This window comes from Macaca nemestrina, chromosome 8, assembly GCF_043159975.1.
Source record: "Macaca nemestrina isolate mMacNem1 chromosome 8, mMacNem.hap1, whole genome shotgun sequence".
NCBI classification, from domain to species: Eukaryota; Metazoa; Chordata; class Mammalia; order Primates; family Cercopithecidae; genus Macaca; species Macaca nemestrina.
This window is the reverse complement of record NC_092132.1, coordinates 150329127-150349292: the sequence shown is the minus strand read 5'-3', so window position 1 is coordinate 150349292 and position 20166 is coordinate 150329127. Positions and strand designations below refer to the sequence as shown.

Here is a 20166-nt window from a genome sequence, read left to right as displayed (position 1 = left end):
GACAACATAATAATTCAATTTCAAAGTCTATTCAACCTGAAATTTCAAAGAACTTCAATCTGAAATATCAAAGAACTTCAACCCTCTGTATTTTCAAACTCAAGTGGCTATAGTTTTTAAAATTGAGGTAAAATATACTTCCAGGAAATGCACATGTCTTTGTTATGTAATTCAATGATTGTTGACAAACTGTTCACTGTCACAGGTAGAGCTCACACCCCGGATGAAGGCATAAAACATTTTCATCAGTATGGAAATTTCATTTTTCCTCTTACATTCAGTTTCCATCCCTTCCCTCCACAGGCCGCTTTTCTGGCTTTTATTACCATAAATCCATTTCATCTGATCTTTAACTTTACATAAAAGGAATTATACATTAGGCAAACTCTCTTATATTTGGCTTCTGTCTGACAATATAATATTTTAAAGATTCATAAATGTTTTATGTTTCAGCAAGTCATACTTTTTGTTAAGTAGCGTTCTTTTATACAAATATGTTATAATTTATCTCTTTTCCCATTAATGGACGTTTGGATTGTTTCATCTTTTGGCTAATACAAACAAAGTTGCTATACATATTCTTATACAAAACATTTTGTGGACATATATTTTCATTAAACATGATAGAAAATTCCTGGGTTATTAGGTAGGTATATGTGTGACTTCATATAAAAGCACTAAAGATTGTTCTAAGGTGGTTGTACCATTTTATATTCCCATAGTGAGTGAGCATTCAAATTGTTACACATCTCTGCCAACATTTGATATTGTCAAGTTTTATAATTTTAGCTGTTCTCATAATTACGTACTGGCATCTCATTTTGTTTCAGTCTGCATTTCCTTGAAGATTATTGATGGTGATAAACTTTTCAGGTGCTTTTTTGGCCATTTTTTGTTGCTTCTTCTCTTAATAATTCATTCAAGTATTTTGTTGATTGAACTGTTAGTGGGTTTTTTATTATTTAGAGGAATTCCTTATATAAATATGCTTAGTGCATCATATGTAGTCTTTTATTAGATATAACAATTTTTAAGATTTTCCCCTAGAAAGTTCATTTCTGTATGAAATGAGCTGTAGCTTTCCTTTTTCTTTTCCTAATGGTATGTTTTAGTGATATCTTACTTATCAATGTTATTTCCGCTTATGATTAGTGCTTCATCTATCTTAAGACAACTCCATATATCTGATGGCAGTAAGTCACTCTCTTATATTAGCCTCTAGTATTTTACTTAGGTTTCATATATATCCAAGTGTGAGTGTGAGGTATGAGTACAGTTTCACTGATATACTCATTTTGATTTCAGGAACCACTTGATTCATCTCTTGTGGATATACTGCAGAAGGTCAAAAGGTTATAAAGAAGAGGAAAAACAGCAAAGATCATATAAATACACTTTTCTAGAGTTTTGATAGGTGACTGCAATGAAAAGCCAATTATAAATAAAATATTAACTGTTTCCATGAAGCCAGTACTCATATACTATATAAAAAATACATACATTTATTCAAGAAGATGCATTTACACACACATATAATGTGTATATTTATACACATGTAGAAACATAACTGTATATATACATATACAAAAATGACACTATAATCAGTATTTAGAAATTATTTTTTACTATATTTGTATTTAATTATGGGACATTTGTTTACCAACTTGTATTGCTTCAAATTGAGTAAAATGTTATCTATTCCTACTCTTTCCTATTTTCCTTTGTTCATATGGACATAGTCAAGTTTATAGGTGCAAAAGAAGAAATGCAGAGTCAAGCTAAACATATATATATATATATATACACAAAATTCTTTAGTGGATCCATTTATATATATGGGTGAATAATAAATATGCCATATAAATGTAATATAATACTTTTCTAGATCTGAAAAATTAATCTATGTTTAGTATGCTTAAATAATTAGAACATGAAAAACTTCCAAATGTCATTTTTATTACCCTCAATTTGCTACACAATTTAATACTTTTATTTAATACTTCAATAAAGTTTTATAATGTATTTATTTGACTATCATAAGAAAAAGAAAGAGGGATAGCACATAACTTACCTTTCACAACTCATTCTACACTTTTAGGATTTGAAAAAGTAAAACATACACATAATATTTGGTAAAATGGAGAATCTAAAATATGTGACTAATAAAACCTTATCATTTGAAATTGAATACATCAACTTTTCATTGGTACAGTAAAGAAAAAGCCCCATTGGCTTGTACTTGTAGCATTGCAGAAAACCAGTTACATATTTGGAGAACACTTTGCTTCCTTATCTGACAGTTAAGTTATCCCCCAGCTGAATGTTTGACATTCTGTGCATTGTTTTAAAATAAGCTGTACACAACTTTACTCATTGCTAAATCGAATTTTCAGATCTATGAAATTCCATAATGAATATTACAAATCTCTAATCTAAATGGACATGAGGCTAGGTTTTGGAAGATCACAGTCCTGAATTTAAGCTACATTGCTGACTTGCTATGTAAATCGAAAAATTAATGCAACTTTCCTTTTTCTCAAATATCCTTATCAATGAAGAAAGGAGAATGTCTGGGGTGTAAGCATTTCACTCTGAAATCCACTACTTGTGTAACCTTGTAAAATCACTTGACTTTTGAACCTCAATTCTTTTGTCACTAAAATATGGAGAAAAAACATTTTCAGCTGATGTTACAGGCTTTGTGCAAAGATCCACTGAAGTATATGGTGCTATTTATGTTGTGTATGAGTTGTTTCCATGTGGAAAAAGAACAAAAATCAGTGGCTGGACATGAAAATTCAGCAGAGAGCAGAACTTTCAACGAACTTATTGATGATGATATAGCCAATCTTTATTGGAATAACATTTATATTGGGAATACAGGAACTTCAATGTCATCAGAAATTATACTGGCCAAATCACATACCTTAATTTTGTAATATGTCAAAATATTATTGTTCCAGAAGTGTTTTGAGAAACAAATGAGCTTACACAATGAACTTAATGCAATTATTGACACCTATGAATCGCTTGAGAAATAGTATAATTTCTACAAAAAGTGCTGGGATAACTGGATATCCACATGCAAAAATGTATTTGGATCCCCACCTCACACCATACACAAAAATTATCTCAAAGGAGATCATACAGTTATGCAATGGTTTGGATATGGTTGTCTCCACCAAATCCAATGTTGAAACTTGATCTCCAATGTGTCAGTGTGGGGCCTAGAAGAGGTGTTTGTTTTATGCAAGCAGATCCCTCATGAAAGGCTTGGTGATATTCTCATGGGAGTGAGTGAGTTCTCGTTCTGACAAGGTAAGAACAGTTCTCACAGGAAAGGATTAGTTTTGTTGAGGTAGTTTGTTTTTAAGCAAATTCCTCCTCATGTTTGGCTGCGTTTCATACTTGTCCACTTCCCCTTTGACCTTCTTCACCATGTTTTGACACAGCACAAAAGCCCTCACCAGAGACTGGTGCCATGCTTCTTGCATAGCTCCCCACAACCATGAGCGAAATAAACCTCTTTTCTTTATCATTTATCCAGCCCCAGATATTCCTTTTATCAAAACACAAAACAGACTAAGACAATTGAAATTTAATAGCTAAAATCATAAAAATATTTGAAAAAAGCAAAAGAGTAAAGCTTTGTAACCTTGGTTGAGGTCATGCTTCCCTTGCTATGATACCAAAAGCACGAAAATTAAAGAAGACTGAAAGGTTGAATTTTACCAACATTAAAAATTTTTCTGCTGCAAATGATACCACTAAGAAAAGATAGTCCACGTAATAAGAGAAAGTATTTGCAAATAATATATCCAACAAGGGTCTAATAACCAGAATACATAGAAAGCACTTACAACTCAACAACGACAACCACAAAAACCCAAACAATTAAAAATTGGGCAAAATTTTTAAATAAGCATTTCTCCAAAGAAGACATACAAATGGCCAATAAGCACATGAAAAGATGCTGAACATCATTAATCATTTGAGAAATTAATTTTAAAGCCACAAAGAGATACCATTTCATAGCCACTAGAAGGGCTATCATCGGACAGATGATAATAGGCATTGGTGAGGATGTAGAGAATTGGAACCCTCTTGTGTTGCTTGTAGGAAAGTAAAATGGTACAGATATGCTGGAAGACAGTTGTTCAGTTCCTCAAATGGTTAAAATTAGTGTTAGCCTACGAGTAAAGAATTCCATTCCTAGTTTTTCTACCCAAGAAAACTGAAAATGTATAGAAACACAAAAACTAGTGGGCAAATATTCACAGCAGCATCATTCATAATATCCAAAATGTGGAAACAACTCAAGTATTCACCAACTGATGACTCTGGACAAACTAATACAGCTTACACATACAATAGCATTTTATGGGTTATTAAAAATCAACAAAGAACTAAGACATGTTGGAATACTGAGGGACCAGAATCATTACACTAAGTCAATGAAAAGTCACAAAACACCACATATTATGAGATCTCATCTAATGCCCAATGCCTAGGGTATAGGGTGGGGAGTCAGGGTAGAATAGAAAATGACTGATAATAGGTACAGAACTGTTTTTAGCTGTGATGAAAATATTCTAAAATCCAGTTGTGATGACTGCACAATGATGTAAGTATACAAAAATCCATAGAATTGCATACTTTATGTGGATAAACTTAAGGATATGTAAAGTTTATCTTAATAAAATTGTTTTAAAAAGGTAAAATAAAGACATCCTTGGATGCTGCAGCATTCAAAAATAATTACTATTATAATAAAGAAAGACATTAAAGAAGGGCTTATCACACCATGTGTAAATTCTTAAAAACATACATGATAGAGGCATAAAATGAGTTTGGAAAATCTACATGGTCAAGATTTCTGCTGTTTTTCCATTTTAAAATACTATTGCCATGCATTATAGTAATTCCTATTATGTTATACGTCTGTATATGTGTGCATGTGCTCACAGAGAGATTTAATTCAAACAGACAATGTTGCATCAGTTTCAAACAAACACTATTATACTTTAGACATTTTTTTCTTATTAAAATCGTCAGCCTGATACATAAGTGTCTACTTTCTTCATGTGAAATTGATGTGAGGTCACTTTCTAAGCTCAGTGGGAAATATATTTAGCAGAGTAATTTTGCCACCTACTTAGTTAAGGGGAGAAATACAGGCTTATTGCAGGATGTAATTCACCAACTGTTTATATAATTTTAAGCCCTTAGTAATAAAGCAATCATGAGTTTGTCACTTTACTTCTTTAACCATGACACTTCAAAACACGATAAAATATAGTGCTTGACGATTTTAACTTATTTTAATTAAAAGACATCCCAAAAGGGTGATGCGAATGCTTGAAAGTTTAAAGCTTAGCTCCCTTTGCTTCAACTAAAGAAAAGTTCAATTTCTTTCTCCATCAAGTGAAGGACACTTTTGAGCATCCACACTGGCCCTTCGATGATGTGGTCTTTAAAAAGAATAGTTTGATTTGACCAAGGAAAACAGGAATTTTGGAAGAACCTACAAAAGAAAGACTTGAAAATAATCAGCCAAAAATGTTGATGATCATCTTGCAGGGTGAAATATTTATTATTTCCTTTTGTAACGATAAGAACAATGAAATCCAGAAAAAAAAAATGTGGAAGATTAGTAAAATGGTGGCAACAGCTTTTGTGTCCATCTCTATCAAAATGCAGTGTTCTCTCCATCATGCTGTCTCTTTAAAGGACTTCATTCTAAGTACTCACGTTTTAATCATGCCAAAAGCAATATAGAATCATTCATTTGTTCAGAAATGATTTTTGAGTGACGACTGTGTGCCAACCCCCATTCTGAGTGCTTGGCATACAGTCAGGAACACGGGTTCCCGCTACATACAGTTGACAGTTTAGCAGCAGCTGGGTAGGGGAATACTGCTATACACAAATACTTCAATAGACAAGACAAGAATTGAATGCTAAGCTGATCATTGAAGCCATGCTGGAGAGGCAAGAGGTAGCTTAGGTAGAGGTTGTGGTCAAGGAGATTACTCAAAGGAAAAAAACATTAAACCTCAAGTTATTATTGCTTCAGAGGCTGAATAACAAGAAGAGTCCATGTAGAGAAAACTCAGGGGCTGGGCCCAGGACAGAGGTATGCAGGAGCCCACAGATAGGAAACGCTCAGATGGTTCATGAAGAACAAAGACCAGTTTCTCTGCGGTGGACTCGGAACATTTGAAACTGGAAGGAGAGGAGGGTTGAGAGAGGCCAGAGTGGCACCACCCAGAGATTTGTTGGTCAGAATCAGGAGTTTGGATTTTATTCAACTTGAGATTGGAAGCCAGTGATGAATTTTGATTAGGGACCTGAAATAATTCGAGTAACATTTGGAAAATATCTTTCTGCCTACTATGTGGAGAATGGACCACTGCAGACACCTTAAAAAACATGGCAATGAGGTATGAAGCTACCGAGGAGAGGAATTCGACTTGAGTGACAATAGTGGAGAAGGAGAGAAGGTTAAGAGACAAAGTCTCTCTTTTTTTCTTTTTTTGAGATGGAGTCTCACTCTGTCGCCCAGGCTGGAGTGCAATGGCGTGATCTCGGCTCACTGCAACCTCCATCTCCCGGGTTCAAGCAATTCTCCTTCCTCAGCCTCTGAGTAGCTGGGATTACAGATGTGCACCACCACACCCAGCTTTTTTTTTTTTTTTTCATATTTTTAGAAGAGACAGGGTTTCACCATTTTGGTCAGGCAAGTCTCGAACTCCTGACCTCAGGTTATCCACCCACTTCAGCCTCCCAAAGTGCTGGAATTACAGGTGTGAGCCACTACACCAAGCCTAGAGACAAAATCTTAAATGTCAATTCAAAACATTTAACTTGCAGGTGCAGAATACTAAAATAAATAATTTTTTTGTGCTGAGACCAATTGAAACTCTAATGCATCTTAAAAGAAGCAGTATGAAAAATACCCCAGTGTGAATTAACCAGACACAAATAAAAATGACATTAATTAAGTTTTGTTCCAGAAAATGAAAAGTCCTATTTTTCTAAATTGACATGACTTAATATAATGGACTATGGAATAATGGATTTGATCACTTTATTAATTTTAATAGCTATAAAACAATTACACATCATGTGGCTATAAATGAGATTAGCAAAATACGGTCACTGGTCCAATTTCTCCTTTTATGCATATTTTGTAATATCTTAAAAAAACACTTTACATTAAAATGCACACAGAATTCCAAATAGAAGTGAAAGAAAAATTAAGAGCAATGTGAGCAGGAAGAAAAAGATAAACACATATATTTGTGTATGTTATTTGCTGCAACTGATCATGAAATTAACCTTTAATTTTATAGTAGCTGAGAAAGAAAATACATTTGGTAACCTAATTATTCCTACCTAATAATTGAGTACAACAGATTATAAAGAAAGGGGAGGTCTTCTTTCCTCTTACATGAGTATAAAGAAGTAGCATGGATGAGTGAAAAATGACTACTTATAGTTTCAGGTTAGCAGCACAGTAATGAATGACCTCTCCACCTCTGTGGCCAGAGCAGCAATTGTTTTTTCCACACTTTCACAATTCACTTCTTCTGGTCTTGAAGAGGCCTGGTTGGTCACTTTCACACTGTAATGCAACACCACTTAGGCACAGAGAATAAGAATAATAGATACTATGGGAACCCCACTGTTATGAATGGGAAGGGGTCTAGAATTGCCTCGGGTTCCACAAGGACAGCATCCCATTCAAAGAGACCACAGTATTCCCAAGGACTACATCATGACAAGGGAAGGAAACACAGTTTTCTGTGGGACACCAGCATCACAAGGGAACCAGCCACCATTTCTCCTAAGGCATCAGCATCGCAGAGGAAGCAGCCACAGGTTCCCTCAGGACACCAGCCTCAAAGGCAAGAAGCTACAACTTTTTCCAGGATACCAGAACCACAAAGAGAGGAGCCACAACTTCCCCCCTAAAACCCTGTAGTCACAAGGAAAGAAGGGGCCACTTCACAGCAGCTCTGAGTAGAGCTGAAATGATCCACTCCCTCCCTCTTTCTGACCTCCACTCTGAGTCCTCACCATGTTCAGGGATGATTCTGAGTTCTGGAACACTTCCATCTGCAGTGGAAAAGACTTTTTGTGTGTTTGCAAGATTATCAGTTTTCCAGCGAAGAGTGATACCTGTAGAAAGGCAATTATCTTGGCGTGGAGTGAAATGAAGGCAAGTTGGGTATTTGATTGTACCATCATACCATTGTGTTTCATTCTTTTCTTTTTTTCTTTTTTTTAAAATTCAAGAATCTTACTTGTTTGTGATACTCTTTGCGTCCGTCCCCTACCCCCAGCCTTTGTGGGTCATCTCATTCACTATGTGCAGAATTAGCGCTCAAGCCTTTTCAACTTCCTTTATGACAAAAATGGCTTCATGCCTCAGTTTCCTGGATTTCTCTTCTGGGGCAAACCCAATGCTTCTTGTAGTGGACATGCTCGCCAGAAAGCACTGAGATGCCTGCTCTTGAAATGCTCCTTCTTCTTCCCTCTTCAGATTCTGGGCAAGACTTTTGCTCCAACTGGGGGAGACCTGGAGCAGCTTCATTGCACATTAATTCCTTCAATGGATATTAATTTATAATTGGACAAAAATTGTTGGTTTAGTGGTCTCCAGCATGCCTTTTGATTGTAACATTTAGGAAAGCATCAGAACAGCACAGTTCTGCCTGACACACCCATCATATAAGATACCTTGGGTCCTCCATTCAAAGACAGAGAGCTTTGGATTTTTCTTCTTCTCAGACTGTGGGGTACGCACAGGTTGTTTTCACAGTAGGATGGAAGGCCTAGTTTTCATTCTGTCTATCATAATGATGGCATTAATTATTTGGGTAAGTATTAGCTTTTTTACAACCAAGTATACAAAAAGGAAAACAATAACCGATATGCCCCTGAAGTCTGTGGAACGCAAAGGCGCGTGTGAAGCCCTCAAACATCCTGATACAGCCGTGGCCTGAACAATGAAGGCAATTTGAAGCTACCAGCTTCTATAACTGACTCTCCAAAAGAACCAATACAGAGCCATGGTGCTCTGTGTTCAGAGGCATATTCACTCACACATCTACACACACACTTATCATAGAAATGTAAACAGGTGCAGAGCTTCTTCCCAGAATAGTAACAGCAATATCAATAATCAGTTTAAGTCAGCTTCATATGTGCATTGGACAATGCGTTGAGCACTTTAATAATCTTATTAAATCTTCAAAACAATCTAGTGAGAGGTAATATTATTTCCATTTTAGGGATGGAAAAACAAGTTTGATGATGAAGACAAGTAATGCAAAATGTTAGTTGTTTTAGCTACTAAATACTAGGTGCAGCATAGTTCAGAATTACCTTTTCTAACCATCTGGTTTAGCTAGTAGATACAATTTAATCTAAAAACTAATTAACAGTAGTTAGAGACTTAATACAATTTAATCTAGTAGTAGTTATGTACTTATTCTAGCTGTCAGATAGGATTTAATCCAACTGCTTAATCTGATGATTTATTCTAACTACTAGGTGCCAGATAAAACAGGCTAGAGGGCTAGAAATATTGTAACCCAGGCAGTCTGACTCACAAGTCTAGTAGCTTAATTATTACTTTCCATGGCTTCCCCCATGCACTGGGGGAAGGTTAAATTGACTTTAATAGGGCACATTTCCTAAAGAAAAGTTTAACTTTGATCCACAGCTTTGAATTTTCTCTTGTGACCTTCTAAAATGGAAATTTTCATGAAGAAGCCAGGACATTGATAAACCTATATTTAATGCCATAGCAATTTCCATTCTTTGATCAACAGAAACTTAAGCAACCTACACCGCATGCCAGCAAAGTAAAATACAGTATTTGGTTTTGTACTTGACAAAGAGAAAAGTAATAGAAAGTGATTAATCTGGGAATATTCCCAAGCCCTTTATAGTAATTCAATACTGTATTCAGCAGAGGATGTTTTCTCTGAGTTTTTTAATATGTGTAATGAAAGGCAAAGATCACTGAGCCAGAAATGTCAAGTTATCTTTGAAACATGAATGCAGCGTTAGCAGGGCATAGCTTAAACGGATACTAATGATATGTTAATTAGTTAATTGCACATTTTAATAACAGACTTACAAAGCCACAATTTCTTTGTGTTTAACATAATTGTGTGTCAGTTGTGTTTTCAGTAAACACTGGGATGTTTTCATTCACCTACACATCTCTATATAATTAAGTTTTGGCTTTTCTTCCTTGAGCTATTAATGGATCCTAATGTCTTTATTAAACAGGAATCATCTTGAGTCAATCTATTTTTAGTTCTCTCTCGGAGATATCCAGGTTGTCATTCAGGCTCACAGAAAGATGGACAGACCCTCACTGAGATGCCAGCACATTTACAGATGGAATGACTGTGCTCCATTGGGTAATGCTAAGTCTAAAAGCAATCCCCTTCCTGCCAAGTAATCACATAGAAAAAATAAATTATAAATTTTGAGGCTATGTGGCTTGCATAACTTGTCAAACAAGACATGCAGCCCTATTCCTGTGTCATTTAAATGCTTTAAAGTCATCTCATTCTTGAGCTCTATTTTTAAATTGCCTTTTCTACAGAAGTTACAGCAGTGGCTGAAGAAAATGGTTTGATTATAGAAGACCTGTTAGCCCTCAGCCATATCACTCAGGAATGCATCTGTGTGAAATCATCCATAATCTCTACAAAATTAAAAAAAGTAACCTAGTAAAATTGTTTCTGCAAAGATATCTGTGATATAAAATATACTAAGAGATATACTACAAAAGTCACTAGTCACATTTACTAAGGAAAATAAATATTTTTTTCATTGTTATTCTTATGTTCATATATAAATGTATAAATGTTATATACAATATATGTTATATATGAAATATATATAATATATATTATATATGAAATATATATTATATATAATGCATATAAAATATATAACTATACAAATTATATTTATATTATATTTATAAATTTATATATTTATTTACATATTTATATATGTTTATATATTATATAAATATATAATATAAATATAATGTATTTATATATAATATAAATATATAATATAAATATAATGCATTTATATATCAATATTAATATATGCATATAAAATATTAATATATATAAATATAATATATATAAAAATGTATAAAGGTCAATTGGAGCCTCTCTTGAGTAAATACAAATTTCAGGAAATGTTTGAGTCTTGGTACAATCAAAGGACTGACTGTGATAATGACAACCGTGGTAAAAAGTAAGTTTTCCTCCTCAACCAAAACTCATTGGAATGACTCTTCAAAACCTGTGTTTCTCTCTTTATCCTTTTCAGTAATAGGTTTTCTCCATTATGAACAAAGACTAAGAGCATGCTCCAGTGGTGAATTTACATGCAAGGTCTGTCTCCCTTTATGAGATGGGGAGAATCCTCATGTTTGAAAATAATTGTACACTGCTGCCACTATCATATTATCAAATGCTATTGCATCAGAGATACTTCCCGAACCCATGGGACTTAGGTCTCGTTTGTAGGATATTTCTGAGGTTTGGCACTAGAAGTTCCCACTTGTGTAAACCCTCAACTCTCTCTCTTTCCTAGCATGGGATCGCAAGAACTCGAGTTGGCTTTAGGCAGTTTATACTTTGTCTCAGAATTGGGAAATTTCAGGGGGCAGTTGGCAGTAGAGCCAGGCTATTTATTTCCAAAGGAAAAGCCCAGCCCTTAGGTCTCAATGAGAATTCTGAAGTCATATCAGGGATTTGAAAGTTCTAGTCCTCTCAGGCAAGCCTAAATTCCACGTTAGTGCTATGTAGAGGGGTCGTATGTAAGAAGAGGCAAGGCACTGGTTAAACAGATTTGAGCTCATATGACATGCATGATCCAAGGACACTGGAAGGCATGATGAGATACACTCAGCTTTCCAACAGCCCCTGGGGAATCACGCAGCTTCTATCGTATATGACAACCTGCCACCGGCCATGCCGTGTCCCTTTGTTAATGAGATGGACTCAACACATCTTTTCCTAACTCAACCTCTGTGTGCTCTGGGGATTGCTGGGTATGGAAAAAGGCCAATCAGAGAAAGGTCCAGTGATCAAGGTCACCATGTGATCTGCTGTTCCCATGTGGGAGCAGCTGAAGCAATATATAAATCATGGAGACTGAATTCCACAGATGTTCTCTGAAAGCTTAAGATGAGTCTTCAGGGTTTTTATAAAGAATGTGATGACCTCTCTTAACCTGAATGGGACAGAGTGCAATATGGTGGCATACAAATGTGTTGGCCATGTGACAATTCCATTTGATAAAGAAAAATAAAACCAGGCATGCTCTGCACCCTGGATCCAGGATAGCCTAGCTATGGGGCCCTCTCCAAGCTAAAGGAAAGCTGCAGCAATGCGGGTCCAGTCATGGACATAGATTGACCTGGGTTGGAGTCTTGCCTTCTCACTAGTTAGCGATGAACAAAGGCAAGTCATAGAGTCTCTGCACCTCAGTCTTCTCATTCCTGTTATGTAGAACAGCAAACCTAAGTTCGATCTCAAACCTCTTCTAAAACTGATCTTTCCACATTTTTCTTCACATAATAGCACTAAAAAATGAAATCATGATGGTAGAGCAGATTAGAATAAACAGGTGAGTTTGTCTAAGGCCAGGACAAACCCAGCAGGGCATCTGGCAGCTTCATGCCCCACCCCTCTGCCCGAAAGCAGGAGAGGATTAAATCTCCTGGATGTTACAACATCCAGGCAGGAATTCTTCTCTAAAGCACCGTGCTTCATGCATGCACTTGCAGACACGTGTGTACTTTAAGACACATCAGTGCATCAGGGCAGGATCTGTAGGGCTCTGGCTTACGCTGCTACTCAGCCAGTTCATACCACCCAGCTGCCTGGTGACCTTGGTTCTCCATCCCTCCAGCCTTCCTCTGGCATCAGAACCTGGGCACATGCTCTGTCCTGTATTGGAAATATCCTCACCTTTCCCCTTCCAGCCCCCACAGACCTCATTCTTACTGTCCTTTACTAATATAACTTCCACTCATCAGGTCTCCAGTTAAACTTCGCTTCATCTAAAAAGGCTTCTGACCAACTAGGTCAGGTCAGCTCCCTCTGCCATATCACAACACAATGCACCTTTCATCGAAAGTTCTCGTTCACAATTTTTATCAATAAATATTTGTTTACGTACTTGTTTATCACTGTTTTACTCACTAGGCTCTGTTTCATGGAATTAGGGACTGTGAACCTTTGTTTCTTTCTCCATCAAAAGTGATGAGTACAAACTACGTGGTTCTTGGGGATAGTTGGTACTGGGCTGTGTGACCCTTCAGGTTCCTTTCAATTACATCATCCCAGAAATGAGTGGGTTCTCAAACATTTCCATGCGTTGGATTCACCAGGAGGGCTTGTGAAAGTGTAGACAGTTGGCCCCACCTGCAGAGTGTCTAGTTCAGTCTGTCTCAGGTGGGGGCTAAGAATTCTCATTCAACATCAGGTGATGCTGATGCTGCTAATCTGGGTACCACACTTCCAGAGACACTGTCACAAATCTATAGGTCTACAAGTAAGGAAGGGTTTCATAAGAGGGGAGTTGAGACAACAGGAAAGTATTAGAATGGGGAGTTCTATGTCATTACGACAAAATGCTCTGTTCATATACTGAAAAGGCGAGAATGCAGACCTCTAGAAAAACTGGTGAGAACGTCAATATCACCCATTATGTACCTTTGTCTTTCTCCCATCTTTAACCTAATCCTCATTTACTTCACATACAACCAGTGTTTACTTATTCAAGGGCCTTCCAATTTCTTTGCTGCAGGCCAAGATAGACACCAGCCCTGACTGCCCCATGCAAAATTAATCGCTGCCATGTCTGTAATCCTCTGTCACACCTACATATTTTCACTATCACGCTTGTCACATTGAAATGTTTACTCAGTTGTCCTTCTGCCTTGGTTTGTCAAGAGCTCTCTCATGCCCCAACTGACCATCATAGCACCAGGCATGTAACAGGTGCTCCATAGATGTCCAATGAGTCAGGACAGTCTAGTCTTTGACAGTATAGAGAAGTTTTCATAGAGATTTCAAAAGGAATACTAGTACTTCCACATATTCCTGATGTTTCACAGGAGGAAGACAAGACAAAACCCAAACAAGAGCCATTGGGAAAGCAATAGTGTTTCTCAGTCACGAAAATCAAAATGGGATTTGGGAAATAACGTGACTCTCGAGGAAGAGCTAAGTCCAAATGTTGTCTTGTTAAGAAGGGACCAAAGGGAGCAGGGGAGGGCCTGGGCATGCTGGAGACTCTGAGGCAGCCTTTGGGATTCCGGGCTGGTCTTGTTAAGAAGGGTGGGCAGGACCGAAGGGAGCAGGGGAGGACCTGGGCACACTGGAGACTCTGAGGCAGCCTTTGGAATCCGGGGCTGTTCCTGGAAGAGGTCAGAATGGGGGTGCCTCCTCCGTGTGACCTGTAATCATCTGGTGAATCCACGAGGGTTAGAAGGAGGCTTGTCCAACAGTTCTCTCTTGTCACTGATGACTTATTATTGGGGGACTGGAGTCTTTAGTTTATAAAACTTTGAGAAAGCAGATTTGCTGGGATAGAATAGAAGGAAATGGTTTATCTCTTGTAAAAAAGAACTGAGTTTGTTATGAAAAAGCCTTGGTTCAATTCCTGGTGTTAGCAATGATCATGGTGTTGCGTCATTGGGTCAGGCACATCATCAGGCTGACGTCACTCTTTGTAACAGCAAAATTGGAAGGTGGGGCTATTGATCTTTAGGCTCCTGTTCAGCTTTAAACACAGGCTATTTTCACCCTGAGATGTTGAGAAAAGTGCTTCCTCATTCAGCCCTTCGTTTATCTTTGAAATGGAGATAATAACATTTGTTCTTTATCAATACAAGTACAAGTACTTTAAAGCTATGAATTAACACTGTTCCACCCATTTGATAACTCCATGTTACTGGCAGGGGATGAACCTTGAATTTTAAAGAGTTGTTTTTTTGAGATCGTGATAAAGGTCGTTCAAAGGTGACTCATGTGTGTGGACGTGTGTCTGTAACTCCTCTATGATATTCAGTATCCAACAGGACTGTGAGCTCTGAATTCTTTTTCTATTCTAACTATTTTTTAAGGGAGAAGGGCAATCTGTGAGTATGAAACACTCAAGTTAATTACGAAACTTAGAGAGCAATTTCCAGAGATAAGTCTATGGGCACTGAAAACTGCTAACCTGCTATAACCTTGGCACTGCACCTTCATTATGGATAATTACGGTTTTAAACTTCCGCCTTTACCTATGATTCTTACTTGTTCAGATCTATACATCATGTAATGAAGTATTTGCTTCACGTTCGACTTATTGGGAGTAGGCATTTATCTAGAATAGACATTGTAGGTTTTATCTGGAATAAACATTTGGTTTTTCCAAACCCAGTGTCTGTTGACAGTTTTAGCAGAGTCCTTCCCTGGCTTTCCTTGAGAATGTGTTTTTTTCTCTGCACACCTGACCACATCCTTGGTCAAGGCCGTCATGGGACAACCACAGGCACACACTCCTTCAGCTCCCAGGACCTGGCTGAGGAGGGCACCTGACTCAAGGCAGGCCATTCCTTGCCACCATCTATGCCAGGAATCAATATTCAATACTAGATGGATGTTTGTTTTCTTAGGAAAATGGTGAACTTTCTTCTTTCTTGCTGGATTGGAAAAAGACCAAGTATTTGGTTTTCAGCTGCAAAGGGGATTTTGCAGTGCCGAGGAGAAAAGGAACCTCCATGGACAATAGCCGAGTGAGAGATGCGGAGAATCAGGGCTATGTCTATACTGCTTCAGCAACTTTAAGGGTGTCCATCTCCATTAGCCAACAAATTTTGTCTTACTTAAGCCAGTTTGTGTTGCGTTTTTGCTCATTTGAAGCCTACACGGTCTTAACAAAACACACATAGATAAAAGTCCTGGAAAAGATTTTGTTTGTTTGTTTTAGTGTTTCACTGAGATGCTTAGAACCGAACTCAAACCATTTACTAATCTTCTTATGCTTAGTGAGAAAAAAAATTCCATAAATCCTTTCAAGATTTCATCAGTCACTAGGGTAATGAATAAAAATTTATACAATAATTTCCTTAAATGGGTGTCCATATTTGTATTCATATTCACATGACAATTCTATAAATCTAAGAAGTGAGTTGTTTAATAAAAGAGACCACATACAAACAATATATCTTTTATACTCAGAAGATACAGGAAAGGGAACTTCACAAAATAAATAATAATGCATTGTTTTTGGTGGGGACTCTAATCTCACAGGGTAAATTTCTGGGCTTTTCCTCTCAATGACTAATGTGCGTGACAATTTGTCCTTAGCCTCTATGCCAGGTAGTGAGATACTTAAATGCAGGGAAATTAAGGACTGTTGATACCTAGATATTAATTAAAGTGCTTCACAACGATGTGGCTAGATTAAAATAAGATACAGTCCCCTTATAATGGTTCACGTTCTTTTCACAACACTGAGAAACAGTTTGTGGGGAAGAGTTCAAAAGCTAAGCTGAAAATCAACTATCCTCTGAGACCTTGCTTATGAGGAAATAAATACGCTATAAAGGGCCCAAATGGAAAATACATTAACCAACAAATCTGTATCCTAGCCACAGTAAAGAGGAATTAAGGAACAGATTGCAACGCATGCGAATGACAACATGAGCTGTTTGTTTCCTCAGTAGACTCCACAAACACCACATCTCCCCCAGTCTTGCCTATTTTAATTAACCAAGGGTCAATGCATAGTAGCTATTGAATTAACTGTCTTTCCTTTGAGGTTGCTAGGAGTTTTGAAGCATTTATTTCATCGGATCCCGAATTAGCCAACGAGGACCAGTTTAATGACATGCCAGCTCTTTTGTGGCTGTGATAATGTGTTTTGTCCTCTTTGATAACATCAGGTATCTATCATGGTAAAGGGAAGAGGCAGTGCAATTTCTTGGGAGGAAATTTGGAATTAACTCTTAGATTACTTAACGGGGTATTGTGATGGCATTTAAAAATTGAGCGTTGTATAAAGGCTAATATACCAATAAAATTGTATTTTAAGCTAGTTTTCTTTTTTTAAACTAGATGAAGACTTTCACATATGTTCCCACTAAAATCGCAATGCAATTATGTTTCAAAGAAATTCATGACATATTTTTACTTCAGTCAGGTATCCTTGCTAATAAAAAAAGAGGGTGAAATTGTCTTGTCATCATTAAGATAGCAATCAAATTGTTATCCATGCAAATACATTTAATTGTATAACCTTTAATATCTGCTAAGATATCATATGATGAGTTATACCACAAGTAAATTTGATTATGCAAATGATTTGAATAAATAGTCTAAGAGATTTAAGGAGGTGATATTTTCCCTAGAGGCCTGTAAAAGAATTATTTTAATTAAGTCTATAAGCATGGGGTTTAGCAACATCATATGTCTTAGACTTTTATCTGCATTAAAAGAAGGGCTGGGACGAATATGAAGACTAATTCATCTACTCTAATATACACAACGTAGGATTCTGTAACACAATTTAACAATAATTTTAAGATACTTTAAAAAGAAATTCTTCAAACTGCCTGTATCCAATAATGAACACAGTATGTTAGTTATAAAGAGATATGGAAGTGGCTTAAAAGGCCTGGGCTATCCAATATTCAACTGCTCACTCCTTCTATACCACATGGTCCATGGTCCATTTCTGGGGGGATGAGGGAATGAGAAACAACAGAAAATGATCTCGCTCTATTAAAGTCTTCTGTTACTGAATAAATTTAAAGTATGCCTTCTTGAAAGTTTTGAAGTTTATGTTTTCTATCAGACAAGAGATAAAGAAGAGAAAGTGATCGCTTTTCCTTTTTGCTACTGTTCTTACTTGTTAAGTCTCCTGCTTCTGAGTCTTTTCTGAGAAATGTAAGACCCTGAAATATGTGATTCTTACCTAAGTAAAAGGAGAACAGTTCAACAGATTGATGCGACGGAATAAAAGTGTCTTTAAAATAAAGCTGATGCTTACTATCCTGCAAAATGTGTTTCAAACGCTCTGAAGAAAGAGCTTGAGGTCAGACCCCATGTTCTTTGCACTAACGTACCAGCTCAGCCCTGATTCAGGTACCCCCAGCGTTTATGGCAAGATGCAAACTGCAAGACACTTTCGATGTGTTTCCCAGCACGTCGGCTCATTTGCTTTATACCTAGTTCTGAAATTCTGCATCTGAACCATGAGTCATTTGTTCTTTCTACTCAGTTCCTGCAAACCAGAGCCAGTTATCTGACCAAGGACATCTTCAACTCCAGATAGCTTTACCTCTTACATATTATACTATATCAGAGAGGAACCTTAAAAGTAAACACCTGTCATCACTAGAGCATGATAGAATTGGCTTGAAATATTGACTTTGCACACTCTGTGGCTTTCAACTGTGGCCGATTTCATCCCCCCTCCCTTGAGGCCATTTGACGCTACCTGGAGACACTTATGGTTGTGATATCAGGGTGGATGCCACTTGCACCTAGTGAGAGGGCCATGGGTGCTGCTGGACATCCCACAGCACACAGAACACTCTCCCAAACAGAGAACTATCCAACCCCAAATGTGAATAGTGCTGAGATGGAGACATTAGCTTAGCCCTGTGATGATCGCTGATTCTGGAGTAGAAATCTTAACTTAGGTATGAATCCACAACTTGCATTTCCAATGGGCTGTTCTGCCACGATTTTCTATTTATTCGTCATTGCGTGATTATTTCAAGCCAACTCCAGTACCATGAACAAGCAGACTCACTTCTTCATACTGGACAGACCCACTTGTGTTAATTATTTAAAGTCATGGTGGAAATGAAAATAAATGGCTTTAAAAACCAACGCTCTCATTACTTCTGAAGTCAGCCATCCAAAAAAGTGATCTTTGAAACACAATCATCTGCATAATAATTATTAAATTAAAATTGTTACACAGTATCATTATGAGACTAAACTAAGCAATGGTAGAAAGGAAGATGAAGATCTTTGGGAAGATGTTTGGGAAAAAGACTAAATGCCCCCTGGTATTTGAGCTGTACATTTTTTTCCAGAAAATAATTAGACACAGGAGATATTTTGCTTAGTATTTCTCCCAGATATAGGGTAAGAAGTGTTAAGTTTCTATAGTCCCACATCAACATAGTTGCTTTCTTTGCTCTCCTTTTATGGGAACATAGAATACCATACAATTTGGGGAAAATGTCTGAGGATGTGTCATTGATAACAGAAGAAAGAATAACCAATAGTGTTGAGTATCAGTCCACTTTTGAACAAATCACACATTTTAGGAATGCATCGGGGTTAGAGAATTGTGTTAAAACTTACAGATGAAATTACATCTGGAATGAATTGAGATTAATTATATTGATGGTATAATATACTGACAGATATTTTGCCAGTCCCTCAGGTTTCTGTGTAAATATAAAAGGTAAACTCTAAAATGTGTGTATGATTATGTTTCAACAAGATATCAAACAAAATAAAAGAAAAAAAAACTTATGTCTTTGGAAAAATAAATAGTGCTTTGAAATTACATAAAAATTAATATGATTTAAAAATGTCTACCACTGCTAGACTTAAAAAAAAAATTAAAAAAAAAAAAACAACCTAGACAATATCCTCCCAAAAATCTTATCAATGAGGGTGACTTTTTCATACTCTGGATTCTTTGGACTTGGAGATTCTCACGTACATAACACGGAGAGTCATAAAACCACATTGTTCCTTTGATCTATAGTAGCGAGCTAGCGAACGGGTCTCGGAATGCTAAATTTTAGCCTTTGAATCCCAGCGTGCGGCCGAGAAATGAGAGCCAGTGATGCTCCACACTTATTACATTAAATTATCATCAAGAGTAAATGGAAAGAGGAAAAAGAACAAATAATTCACTGGACTAGAAATCTCATTTATTCCTCTAGTAGGCTTACTTGATGAAAGCATTACAGCATCAAACTTAAAAACGGCAGTAAGAGATTGTCTGTTACGAGGTCCCCCTGGGTTGGTTCTGTCCAGGAAAATGGTGCCTTCCTGACAAGCCTGCCCTCACCTTTAGGTCTCC

The 20166-nt window shown here is 36.9% G+C and overlaps 1 protein-coding gene across 2 annotated transcripts in view; it reads right to left on the bottom strand.

Annotated features, from left to right (window-relative positions):
- LOC139355625 (CUB and Sushi multiple domains 1) overlaps positions 1–20166 on the bottom strand; it is a 2038620-nt gene that overhangs the window by 839836 nt on the left and 1178618 nt on the right. The gene's annotated exons all lie outside the window — the stretch shown is intronic.